This window comes from Rhinolophus sinicus, chromosome 18 (assembly GCF_057876585.1).
Source record: "Rhinolophus sinicus isolate RSI-liver-muscle chromosome 18, RSI-T2T, whole genome shotgun sequence".
NCBI classification, from domain to species: Eukaryota; Metazoa; Chordata; class Mammalia; order Chiroptera; family Rhinolophidae; genus Rhinolophus; species Rhinolophus sinicus.
Window position 1 is genome coordinate 19,476,038 of NC_142518.1, and position 13,385 is coordinate 19,489,422.

At 38.0% G+C, this 13,385-nt stretch overlaps 1 non-coding gene and 1 pseudogene across 1 annotated transcript; one reads left to right on the forward strand and one right to left on the reverse strand.

Moving 5' to 3' along the window:
- The first annotated feature begins 5,729 nt into the window (after positions 1-5,729).
- LOC141569821 (U6 spliceosomal RNA) lies at positions 5,730-5,836 on the forward strand. Its single transcript, XR_012493601.2, has one exon. It is a non-coding gene; the product is annotated as a U6 spliceosomal RNA (small nuclear RNA).
- Positions 5,837-9,563: 3,727 nt separating this feature from the next.
- Positions 9,564-11,747, reverse strand: LOC109457528 (cytochrome c oxidase subunit FA4 pseudogene; annotated as a pseudogene).
- Positions 11,748-13,385: the final 1,638 nt, after the last annotated feature.

A 13,385-nucleotide genomic window follows, 5' to 3' on the forward strand; every position in this document is an offset into this window, starting at 1 on the left:
TTTACCCAAATGCTTTCCCAATAGTACTGTCTCCAGTATAGCTTTGATCATATTATACAATCATTAATAGTTATTTATTGCTGTCTGGCTGGATAGGAATTCTTTAAGGGCAGGACCCAGTCCTTTTCATTACAATATCCCCTGTGTGTAACACCGTGCCTGCCACACAATGGATGCATGGGTTCTTTGTGGAAACATGAACCTATTCAGACAAGAACTTGTTAGGTTGATCCTTGGTCTAATTTGGTGATAGTTTTGAGCAAAATAATTATTTTTTGCCTCTTGCTTTTGAAAACTCCTCTTCACAGATTTTTAAGTGTACAATACATTATTGTTAATTATAGGTACTAAGTGAAATACGCCAGACACAGAAAGACAAGTATTGTATGATTCCATTTATATAAGGTGCTGTGTTGAAAATAGTCAAATTCATAAAACCAAAGACTGGAATGGTGGTTACCATGGACTGGGGCGAAAGGGAAATGGGGAGTTATTAATCAATAGGCATAAAGTTACAGTTTTGTCTCATTTTTTAAATTTGGTGCATTGGTGAATGTGATATACAGATGATGGGTTACAGAATTGTACACTTGAAAGCGAATGGTATTTCTTAACATTTTCTATAGCTATCTAAAAATCTGCTATGTTAATGATTATTTACCAGCTTTATTCAGTTATTTGAATAACATTTATTAAACACTCTAAATCAATGACTTCTTGCATGTAAAATGATCTTTCAGAAAATAAATTTGGTTTATGTAATTGTCATGTGGGGTGGCCTGCGGGGTCTCTGCTCCCGCTCCCCACATAAGAACGCAGGATGTGGCTAAGCCAAAAAGGAACACCCACGGAGCCATAGATAGGGGAGTCATACCACTATATTCTTGCTGGCGGCGGGTTGGAGACACAGGAAGCAGGAGCCACGTGATCCATAACCCACCGTCCACTTGTCTCTGCCAACCAACCTCACTTGCTAGTTGCAATCCACCGTGCTAACTGCAATCCGCGCTTGCTAACTCTGCCACCATCTCCTTGCTAGCCCCCATTTGCTGCTAGTGTAGCCACAGCAGTTATATTAGTGGCCAATGGCTCACTGGTTACAGCTGATGGCCATCCAATCACAATTAATGGCCATTTACTACCAGAGCCAGCACCTTTCCACATGAGGCTGAGAGCCTGGAAACTGCACTCCTGGCTCTGTCCCCACAGTAATAAAAATGAAAAAGTGCATAATATCACCCAAAATGATGCTCTTATCTGATACAACTTTCTGATTTACTTTGATTTGTTTTCATGGAAACTCAAGTTCTGAGGTGAAAATGGTAGATTAACAGTTGTAAAAGTTATTTAGTCAACGTAAATTGTACAGTAACACATTTTAAAAAGAGCTCTCTAGTAGATAGGAACTACTAATGTGGACTAGTAAAAATGTAGATCACATTAATTAATATTTAATTCTGTTGTCTATGACCCTAAGCAAATCTGAACATGCAAAACACTTAGGGCTGTTTTGTTTGTTTGGTTTTAATAAACAGTAGCCAGCAAACTATTTTATATGAATAAGGGTTAGCTACTTCCCTTAAACATTATAACCTGGTTATTATGAAATCAAGCCTCAGAACAAGTTCTGTCATAATAGAAACATTTATTAGCAAAGAGGCAGATGGTTCATACAACCTATTTCGTAAGCTTGATGAAGTCTCAGCTGACTGTCATCTTAGGAGCTCTGACCAACGCCTGACAAAAAATATTGACTCAACACTGGATAACATCCCAGATGCAGGACTCAGTTACTATTATGGTCAGCATTAGACAACCAGCATCCTTCTAAACCAAAGGCGGGATACAGGATAGTTTACATAGCAAGTCTTTGGTACCTTCCCTAGGGTAGAAGGTACCAACCTTTCTGGATTTTTTACATCCTGTTTATTCAAGGACAGGGAGTGTCTTTCTACTATTTTAGCCAATTCATGTAAGTTGAAAGCTTTTCACTTCACTAATTCCCATCCATTTCTAATAGGTACCATGTTAATTAATAGCTAGTCACTAATTTAATCAATGAAAATTCATTTCTGACATGAAATACGGTGATTAGCAAAACATCTGGATATGATCAAAGACAAAGATAGCTAATGTGTTTGTAATCACTGCCTCTGGACGGGAGCGTGTTTGCTCTGAAAAAGTGATATCTGACTGTCCCTAGAGCAGGGATTTCTGGTTAGAATGCATAAACTGTCTATGCTGAATTATTTTGAAGCAAATTACAAACACCATTAGATTTTTAAAACTATGATTAGGAATTCAGTTCCAAAGACACGGAAAACAAGGAGGGGATACATGCAGAGAAAGTAAGCTTATTTATATTAGCTATTTTTTTTCTTTTTATATAGTTGTATTTTCTCATATAGACCTAAAGCATTAATTCACAGTATCATTGACTTAACGATGATGTTCCTCTGTCTGGGATCAGCTGCATGACATTTGATGGGATGCATTGAACGGAGTGGTGAGGGAGGAGGCAGCTGCCATCTAGAGAGTCTAATTGGTCAAGTCGTATTCTGGAGATTAATGGGCAGGATCTGTCCCTGCCACAGCCTTCACAACTTGGCTGCTTAAAAGCACTACACTTTCAATATTTGTTTAGTTTTTATTTGGGGGACCAGTTGATTGTTGTGTGCAAGGGTCAAAAGAAGAATAAATCTGCTTGTCAAAAAACCCTGTCTCTAACTTACTATATTCCACTCACTGACATCAGTCAGATCGCTGTTCATTGATTCTACCCTCTTAATAAAAGATCTACCGATCTTCTATTGTTACATTTAAAAGTCCGTTATAGGCTGTGGAGAAAAAGGAACCCTTGTTCACTGCTAGTGAGAATGTAAATTGGTGCAGCATGATGGGAAACAGTATGGAGGTTCCCCCAAAAATTCAAAATAAAACATATGATCCTGCAATCCCACTTCTGGGTATATATCTGAAGGAAATGAAATCACTATCTGGAGGAGATATTTGCACCCCTATGTTCTCTGCAGAACTGTTCACATTAGCTAAAATATGGAAACTACAACCTAAGAGTCCATTAACAGATGAATGGAAAAATAAAATGTGGCATATACCGGAGATGCCAAAACAATGTATGCAAGTGGACACTTTGGTCAGCGTTGCTCAAGCAGTAATTTGCTGTAATCAGAAGTGTCTGGACACTGATGGTAACCACTTTGAGCACCTCTTGTCATTGCAGAAGACAAACGTGACTTGTATTTATCTTTCATTATCAGTACATATTGAGTATTACAATTTTAATACAGTTTTTTCCTTTCTTAAAATGTGTATACATTTTTTTGGCATTCTGTGTATATAGTAGAATATTATTCAGCCTTAAAAAAAGAAGGAAATCCTGCCATTTGTGACAACATGGATGAACCTGGGAACATTATGCTAAATGAAATAAGTCATACCAAGAAAGACAAATACTGCATGACATCATCTCACTTACATGTGGAATCAAAACAAAAAGATACTGAACTCATAGTAACAGACCGTAGAACACTGGTTACCAGAAGCTGAGGAGTGGGGGAAAAGGGATATATTGATCAAAGGGTACAAACTTTCAGTTATAAATTGAATAAGTTCTGGAGACCTAATGTCCAGCATGGTGACTACAGTTAACAATAATATATTGTATAATTGAAATTTGCTAAGAGAATAGATATTAGGTGTTCTCACTAGAGACAAAAATGGTAACTATATGTGGTGATAGATATGTTAATTAGCTTCACTGTGGTAATCATTTTACAATGTATACATATATTAAAGTATCATGTTGTACACCTTACATATATACAATTTTTATTTGTCAATCATTCCTCAGTAAAGTTGGAAAAAAGATAAGGATGTTAAATGAAGGAGAATGAAAGAAAAACTACAGCAGTCTCACCCTAAGTGGCTTGTCAAAATAAAACATACCCGGTAATTGTATTCAGTATAGTTCCAAAGAACAGTTCTGAAAAATACATTTTCTCCAATTCTTTGATTTTCATTGACATTTTAGGTATCCTTTGTAATAGATTTTCCTGCTCAGCACCTGTATGTCTAGCCCAAACTCAATCCAGCTCTGAATATAGAATGCATATATATTTAATGCCCATATATTTAACATACACACATACACATGTTTTTAAGTCAGTCATAGGGCATACAAAAATAATAAAATACAGATACACACAACATATTTTTCCAGAATGTTTTTATTTTGTTTTGTAAAAAGATTTTAATTAAAAAATATAGCTAACATACATTATATTAGTTTCAGTTGTACACCATAGTTGTTCAACATTTATATACGCAAAGAAGTGATCACCATGATAAGTCCAGCAACCGTCTGACACTGGACCATGCTATCAAATTATTGACTATATTCCCCATGTTGCACGTTACATCCCCATGACTTATTTGTTTTATACCTGGAAATTTGGACCACTTATTGCCCTTCACCTTTTCCCCCTTTTAAATTTTTTTTTTTTTTTTAAATTAAATTTATTGCGGTGACAATTGTTAGTAAAATTACATAGATTTCAGGTGTACAATTCTGTATTACATCATCTATAAATCCCATTGTATGTTCATCACCCAGAGTCAGTTCTTCCATCACCATATATTCGATCCCCCTTACCCTCACCTCCCCCCCCACCCCCCTTACCCTCTGGCAACCACTAAACTATTGTCCGTGTCTATGAGTTTCTGTTTCTCATTTGTTTGTCTTGTTCTTTTGTTGTTTTTGGTTTATAATTATAGTTAACATTCAATATTATTTTATATTAATTTCAGGTGTACAGTATAGTGGTTAGACATTTACATAATTTAAGAAGTGGTACCCTTCACTAGTCTAGTACCCACCTGGCACTATACATAGTTATTACCATGTTATTAACTATATTCCCCATGGTTTATTCTACATCCCCATGACTATTTTGTAACTACCAATTTGTATTTCTTAATCCCTTACCCTGTTTTTCATCCTACACCAACCCCCTCCCATCTGGCAACTATAACAATGATTTCTGTGTCTATGAGTTTTACTGTCTTATTTGTTTACTTTGTTCTTTAGATTCCACATATAAGCAAAATCACATTGCATCTGTCTTTCTCTGTCTGACACTCCACTCAGCACAATACCCTCCAGGTCCATCCATGCCGCTGCAGATGGCAGGAACCCATTGGCTTCCCTGACTGAGCAATATTCCATTGTATATATGTACCACCACCTCCTCTTTATCCATTCTTCCATCGATAGACACCTAAGCTGCCTCCACATCTTAGCCATTGCGAACAGTGCTGCAATGAACGTATGGATGCATATGTCCCCTCAAAGTAGCATTTTGGGTTTCCTCAGAAAAATACCCTGAAGTGGGATTACTGGGTCCTTTGTCTCTTGTTATAGCCTTTGTTTTAAAGTCCATTTTGTCTGGTATACGTATTACTATCCCAGCTTTTTTTTTTCATGAAATAATTTTTTTTTTATCCCTTTACTTTCAGTCTGTGTGTGTCTTTCAATCTGAAGTGAGTCTCTTGCTGGCAGCATATGTAAGGGTTTTGTTTTCTTATCCATTCAGCGCTCTTGTGTCTTTGATTGGAGCATTTAACCCATTTACATTTGAAGTAATTATTGATAGATAGGTAGTTATTGCCATTTTATTATACATATATATTCCATCCTAAAGAAGTCCCTCGTGCTCGCTTTGGCAGCACATATACTAAAATTGGAACAATACAGAGAAGATTAGCATGGCCCCTGTGCAAGGATGACACGCAAATTCGTGAAGCATTCCATATTTAAAAAAAAAAAAAGAAGTCCCTTTAACATTCCTTGTAATATTGGTTTGGTGGTGATGGATTCCTTTAGCTTTTTCTTGTCTGGGAAGCTTTTAATCTATCCTTTGATTCTAAATGATAACTTTTCTGGGTAGAGCAGTCTGGTTGAAGGTCCTTGGTTTTCATCACATTGAATATTTCATGCCAATCCCTCTGGCCTGCAAAGTTTCTGTTGAAAAATCAGCTGACAATCTTCTGGGAGCTTCCTTATAAGTTACTAGTTGCCTTTCTCTTGCTACTTTTAGGATTTGCTTTGTCTTTAAACTTTGTTATTTTAATTATAATGAGTCTTGGTGTGGGCCTGTTTGGGTTCACCTTGTTTGGGACTCTGCACTTCCTTGGCTTGTATGTCTATTATGTTGGTACAAAAGTAATTGCGGTTTTTGCAATTACTTTTAACCTTTTAAACCGAATTACTTTTGCACCAACCTAATATTTCCTTTGTCAGGTTAGGAAAGTTTTCAGTCATTATTTCTTCCAATAGGTTCTCAATCCTTTGCTCTCTCTCTTCTCCTTCTGGTACCCCTATGATGTGAATGTTGTTACGCCTGATGTCCCAGAGGTCTTGTAAACTATCCTCATTTTTAAAAATTCTTTTTTCTCTTTGCTGTCCCAATTGGGTGTTTTCTGTTACCTTGTCTTTCAAATTGCTGATTTGATCCTCTGCTTCATCTAGTCTGCTGGTGATTCCTTCTAATGCATTCTTCATTTCAGTTATTGTGTTCTTCACTCTGATTGGTTCTTTTTTATGGTTTCTATGTGCTTTTTATGCTTGCTACCTCTTTGTTGAAGTTCTTACTAAGTTCCTTGAGCATCCTTATAAGCAGTGTTTTGAACTCTGTCTCTGGTAGGTTGATTGCCTCCATTTTGTTTAGTTGTTTTTCCAGAATTTTCTCCTGTTCTTTCATTTCAAAGATGTATTTTTGTGTTTCCTCATTTTGGCTGCCTTTCTGTGTTTGTTTCCATGTATTAGGTATATCTACTACATCTCCCAGTCTTGGCTGGGTGGCCTTATGTAGTAGGTGCCCTGTGGGGCCCTGGCACAGTCTCCCTGGTCACCTGCTCCAGGTGCTCCAGGAGTCTCCCGTGTGTGGGTTGCATGTGCTCTCCAGTTATAGTTGAACCTTGATTGTTACTGGCATGTCAGTGGGTGGGACTGACCCTCAGACTGGTTGGCTGTGGGGTTTGGCCACGTTCACAGCTTATGGGCTGCTATGCAGGTGGCTTACCCCACAGAACAGGATTTGCCCTAGTGGGCTCTGGTGCCTGTTGACACTGTTCTTTGAGTATGCCACTTGTGGGGCTAATTTGGCAGTGCACTGCTGTGGTCTGAAGCCAACCTCCAAGCATGTTGTTTCTGGAGCCTCTTGGAAGGGGTTCCACTGCAGGCCCACTGCCTGTCATTTGCTGGGGTCTATCTAGTAGAAGCTACAAAGCGATCATGGTTGGTCACTGCCTGTGTTAGACCTAGAGGCCATGAGAGAGGCCATGCTGTGAACTGAGAATGGCTGCCACAGTACTGGGCCTGGGGTAACTTCACAAAAAGCCAGAATATCTGGAGGCCTGCTGCCAGCTGCCAGCTCCCCTATGCTTCAGTTACTGATAAAGCCTCATGTGGTATGCAAGTTGGGTGAGGTAGGATTTCAGGTAGTCATTAGAAGTGGGAAGAATTGTGGTCAACAGGTTAATGTAAACTCTGGTTCGGAGCCAGTGCTGAGCCTGGAGCTCCTCAGTAAAAGTCTTAGAGCACACTGAGGCCAGGTGCCACCTGCCTGGGGCCCGCAGACGAATTGTTTTCCAAGAGTGCAATGTGGGCAGGGCTGGCTGCTCACCAAGAAAGTGCTTCCAGTTTTGGAGACGTAGGGCAGGCCAGGTTCCCAGTGGAGCTCACCAGACCAATCAGATTCAGCTTTGGCCGTGAAGGGGAGGACTCAACACAGCAAAGATGGCGCCCACCTGCCGGCTGCACCAGAGGAAGTCCCCACACAGGGAAAATTCTGACTGTGTTCCAGCTCTTGCTTCAAATCACATACCACCCCATATGCCTCCAACACCACCCAAGTCACTGTCTCTCCACCAGAGCCCAGGGTAAGTGCCTGCAAGTGAGTCTGTATGCAGGTCATTTAAAATGATGTCTGGGTTTCCTGCAGTCTTCCATCCCACCTGGATGGTTATAATCCCCACTATTTTTCACAGCCAGATGTTGTGGGGGCTCCTCTTCCTGGCACCAGTACGTTGGGATGGGGAGCCTGGTGTGGGGCTAGAGTCTCTTGCTCCTCCATGGGGAATCTTTGTGCCTGAGATATCCCTCTCTATTTTCAAATACCACACGGAGGTATGGGGCCTGCCATTTTGTGTCTTTGCCCCTCCTACCAGTCTCAATGTGGCTTCTTCTTTATATTCTTAATTATAAAACTTCTGTTCAGCTAGACTTCAGATGGTTCTTCAGGTTGACTGTTCTATAATTTATTTGTAATTTTAATGTGTTCATCGGATGAGGCAAGCACAGTGTTTATCTACTCCGCCATCTTGGAGCTCTCGCCCAGCATGGTTTTAATATGTCTCAGGTTTTACCAATTATTGAATATTCTTGAGAGTCTTTCGGGTTTTTCTTTCTTTAATTTGAAATACGACTTTGGCAAATGACTTGGCCTTTCTATTGAGAATGCATGAATGCTGCATCATGGGACTGAAATTATTAATGTGCATAAATATTCCTTTTCTTTGAGGCACATGAGAATATTGTTTCCTTCTCCAATCGTTGAAGTCTTGTGACTATTTCAGTCAATGCATCACAGGCAGAAGTGAAACATGTCATTTCAGGGCTTGAGCATTTAATTGCTGGTGCAAGACCCTCCAGGACTGTTCCTTCTCTGACATGTCAGGTAGGGGAGCACTTATGAACTTAGAATCTCCATCAGCCGAAGTCTCTAAATACCTATGAGTAACATAGCTACCCTACCAATCTGAGTGGTACATAGAACATATGCAAGAAATAAATCTTTGTTTCAAACTGAGATTGAAAAACAAAGCAGCCAAGCAATAACAACAAAGACAGAACATAACCTAGCCTGAACTACTTAGTATTTGCCCTTTAATAAAAAGCAGAAAACTCCTTTTTCTAGCTCTAGAGGAATCACCTAGCTATATTATTTTTAAAACCATTTTCTATTGCAGAAGTACTTTCTTAATTAAATCAAAGTGACTAAATGTTAGCAGAATGCTGGTTATTTCACACAGCCAAAAAGTAGTTCTCTGTATGCATTCAGGAAATTGTGGCAATTTAAAGGTTATCTCTTCATAGAAATGAGACAGTGCTAGAACATCAAATGTTTTTGTCAGTCATAGGGCACAATAGAAATACTATATATCTTATTTCAGCTCTTTTAACTGTGTCACCCTGGTTGAGAACTAATTTAAAATGATTAAATTGCATTAGAAAATCCCCCATCAAGATGTAATATGAGCCACCAAAATTTATATAAAAAATTTACCTAGTTTATTTATGGTGTTATTTTTCCTTTTTCCCCCCAAGTTTCAGATATTTATTGATCAGTGTAAACCCCAACACAATACACCAACATGATTTTGTGCATTTGGAGGGAAAATATTTCCTAAGTAAGTGAGAAATTGTGCAGATGGCTTCTGGAAGTCCTTCATCTACTAAGCAGCTTTATAGTGAAACATTTCACTTAGAAGTCTGGAACTTCTTTCTTCAGTTTACTGTAATCTACATTCACTTGTATTAAAGTCGTATTGATCACTGGGACCCAATTTGTTCCAGGGTTCTGGGTTATTCTTTCTGTTCCAACGGACACCTGGATTGAAAAGTGTCAGGTCCAAGATATACAGTGCTGCTCCAGTGCCTCCCGCTCCAATAAATACAAAGAGGGGGATCAAGCTTAGATGCTTCTTAGCCTGACCAAGTAACTGGCGGAGGATGGTTTTGGTAGAGGGCCTGAGTATCTAGTATTATTTTTCTTGATAAGTTTATTCTTGTTTGTCTGTGCTAAAATGAATTACACAGAAATGTTAAATTTTATTCTTTTCCCTTAATATATATTATTAAGATACATTAATGTAATTTTAAAATCAAACATTAATCACTGCTGAACATGAGAAATAACTTTTTCTCTCCCCTACAACCTCCTTCTGTCGATTCTATCTCCACAGTTTAGAAGCTCTAGAATTCATCTACTCAGAACACTCCACCACTTCCTGCATCCCTGATTTTTAAACACCCAGGAAAAATGAATAAAGACCCAGGGAAAACTTAAGTCAGTGACTAATACAAATTCCTCTTTTTATGTACTCTTCACCTCCAAAATGCTGTCACTATAATCTAAGAAGTTAAAATAATATGACATTTTAACCTTTAAGTTAGTCAATTTAAGAGAATACTGGGAGTACTGTTTTCAAGAGATTGATTGAAGTCAACCCATTGGGCTGGTATAAGAATAATTATTAAATGGTTTTGGGTTCCAGAGCAATAGTTATCTATATACAAGTTATCAGTAGCTGATTGGCTCCAATTATTCCTTCAGACATCTAAGAAAGACAAACCATCGACATAAAAAGCTCTTGCTCATTTGCATATTCATAATACCTCAGTGAATCACCAGGACTGGCACTGATGCTGCTTGAATATTAATGCAGAGCCAACAGCTGAGTTGAAGGGCAAAGCAATATATAGAAACAAACTGCAATTTCCCTTCAGAATTCACAATTTACTTTAATGGTAGACAGCTTTTTAAACCATTATTATTATTAATTATTATTATTATTTTCATCCCTTTACAAGATTGTTCCCCATTTCTTAGAGTATCTAGTTAGATCAGTGTAGGATTATAGTACATCTTTTATTTGTGTTTTAAACCATATTTTATCATACAGTCTTTTTTTACATCAAAACCCACAAACTATTCTCGTTTACATGCTCAATACCTATACAGTATGCACCCCAAAATGTGGAGTCCAACTTGCAAACTGCATTCAGCTGAAGCACATTCTATTTTAATATGCTTCCAAAAGCTTCAAATTTGTGAGCAGTTAAAAGTACGGGTAGTCAAGTACCTCTGCCTTCGGTTCTTCTCCCCACTCTGCCCTTTATGTCTCCTGACCTCACCCTCTGTCACAGCTCAAAGGGTTATTTCTGCCTTGGCTTCTGCCGAGAGCCACAGAGTGAGGCTTCCAGAAGAAGTGCTGCAATTCTGTCCATAAGATGCAGCAGAATATTTGTGGAAGAATCTGTAGGAGGGAGATACGTGTTTGGGGTTTGCATGTGTGATGTGTTTGTACCATTGCCATTACATTTATACATCCGTGATCACAAGAGTGTTTATTATAGGATTCTATTTTCCTTGGAGAAGTGGCAGATTACACAAAACTCCCCCTGAGCATTTGCATTTCCTTTTCCTGAAGAAGGTGCAGTCTGCCGACAGGAGTTTCAGAAAACACACAGGAGTAGACAAAACAGTATTTCTTAAAAACAACCTCAGGTTTAGAAAACAGTTTTTGACCTTACTGATTATTGTGCTGCTTTGCTTTATTTATTTTTGGGGGGCTTCTATTTCAAATGATAGTAAATAATCGCAGCTATAGTTAATCTTTATTGACCATATACTGCATCACTCAGTTTTTGCTGAGTAACAAACTACCTCGAAAGTAAGTGGCTTAAAGCACTAAACTATTATTGCTCAGGTGTCTATGGGTTGCCTGGGGTTTGGCTGATGTGGGGATAGGCTCAGGTAGGCATTTCTGTTTTAGGATGTGGCAGCCAGTGTGGCCCTACTTCTCCCTGAGTTAGTTGCAGTGACTGTTCCATTTATCTCAATTCCCCTTAGACTTACGGAGTAACCAGGTACTATCCTACTCATGGTGCTAGCAGAGGCACATGGGTACAAGCAGAACACACGAGGCTTCAAGGCTTATGCTAAGATCCAGAACACTCACTTCCTCTTTATTCCAACACTAGGAAAATATACATTATCTCTTTAGTGGGAGACTGAAAAGTCACATGACAAAAGGAGGGGTGAACAATTTAAACCAATAGTGCAACCTACTACCCACACTATGGCCCACACTCCTTTGTTCATATTACATACACCATTTCATTTAGTCTTCAGAGCAGTCCCCTGTATTATTGTCATCATTATTTGACGAATAAGATATTGGGATCCAGAGAGGTTAAGTAACTTGTTTAAGACCACACTGCCAGTAAGTGACAAAGCAACGCATGACACCTCAACAGATCTCAGACACTATGCAATTTTTCTCAAACGTTCCATCCCACCGGGTTTCAAAGGCTATTTCTGTATTTAGTATAGGGACTATAAATATATGGGATATAACGTTCAGTTATCATTATAATGATAATGAATAAGGAAAGAGCATAACAAGAATTCTGCTGGGATAAAACTATTCATTTCTAAGTCATCCCATCCTTAAAATTCACTTGTACGTGAGACAGAATAAGGATAATGTCCTCAGCAGGGAAGAAACACGGGCAAATTAATATATTAAATTTCCATCTATAGTTCTTTTGTGACCAATAATTTATTCCTTGGAACAAGAAAGACACTTTTCTTTAACAACAAACACCACATATGAAAATTATAATTCTATTTTATAAAAAAAATGTCCACCACAGAAATATAGTTTTGTAGCTTCTAATACCATTAATCAAAAGCCACACATGGCTATAATGACAGAGAACTTTAGTGAATGGAAGTTAATTGTTCCAATATCAGTAGAAATATAAATACACTCCTAATTATTTTCTAATTGTCTTCTTGGCAATCAATAGCAATGCAGTCTTAGAATGCTTATATTTGTATTGGCTTCTTGATTTTACATATTTTCATTTTTTGTCTAACAGTTGTTTCCAGAAATCTGAAGAGGTTTAGTTGAATCGAAAAAAGTAAGTCTGTATCACTAAGTCTAGTTAGTGATAATTCTATACTGTTTTCATACTGTTCCTTGTATAAAGTGTGGCTTAGTAAATACCACAATTTGTTAAAAAGAGCATAATATTCTAGAATAAACACAAAAACAACACGGCAAAATTAAATGAGCTCTGACATAAATCAAACCTCCATGTCACAAGATTTCTCTCCAAGGTTAAGCCATACAGAAATGAGACAGATTTTATTTGGGAATAGGATTAACATTTATAGAAATTGGAATACTAAAATATCCAAATGGATGTCTATGTGTAGCTTGTGAAATAACATATAGCATCCTTATCTTAGATCGACACTATTATGTTTTTCAAGATTAATAGTTGTGCTGAATCTCACATTTGGTCCAACTTCCTTTACTTCACACCAAAAACATTTCAGAATCTCATTAAATGCAGACTGGAAACTAGGAAGCTGAGAGCATTTCTGAGTATGTTTGTTCTGCTAAGAAAAGTGCATGGTATATAATAAATATTCGGTAATTACTTCTGAAGAATGCAGTATTATGAGCTTTTACACCACTAGACTCAAACGGAACTGTGTTCTTAATAGTTG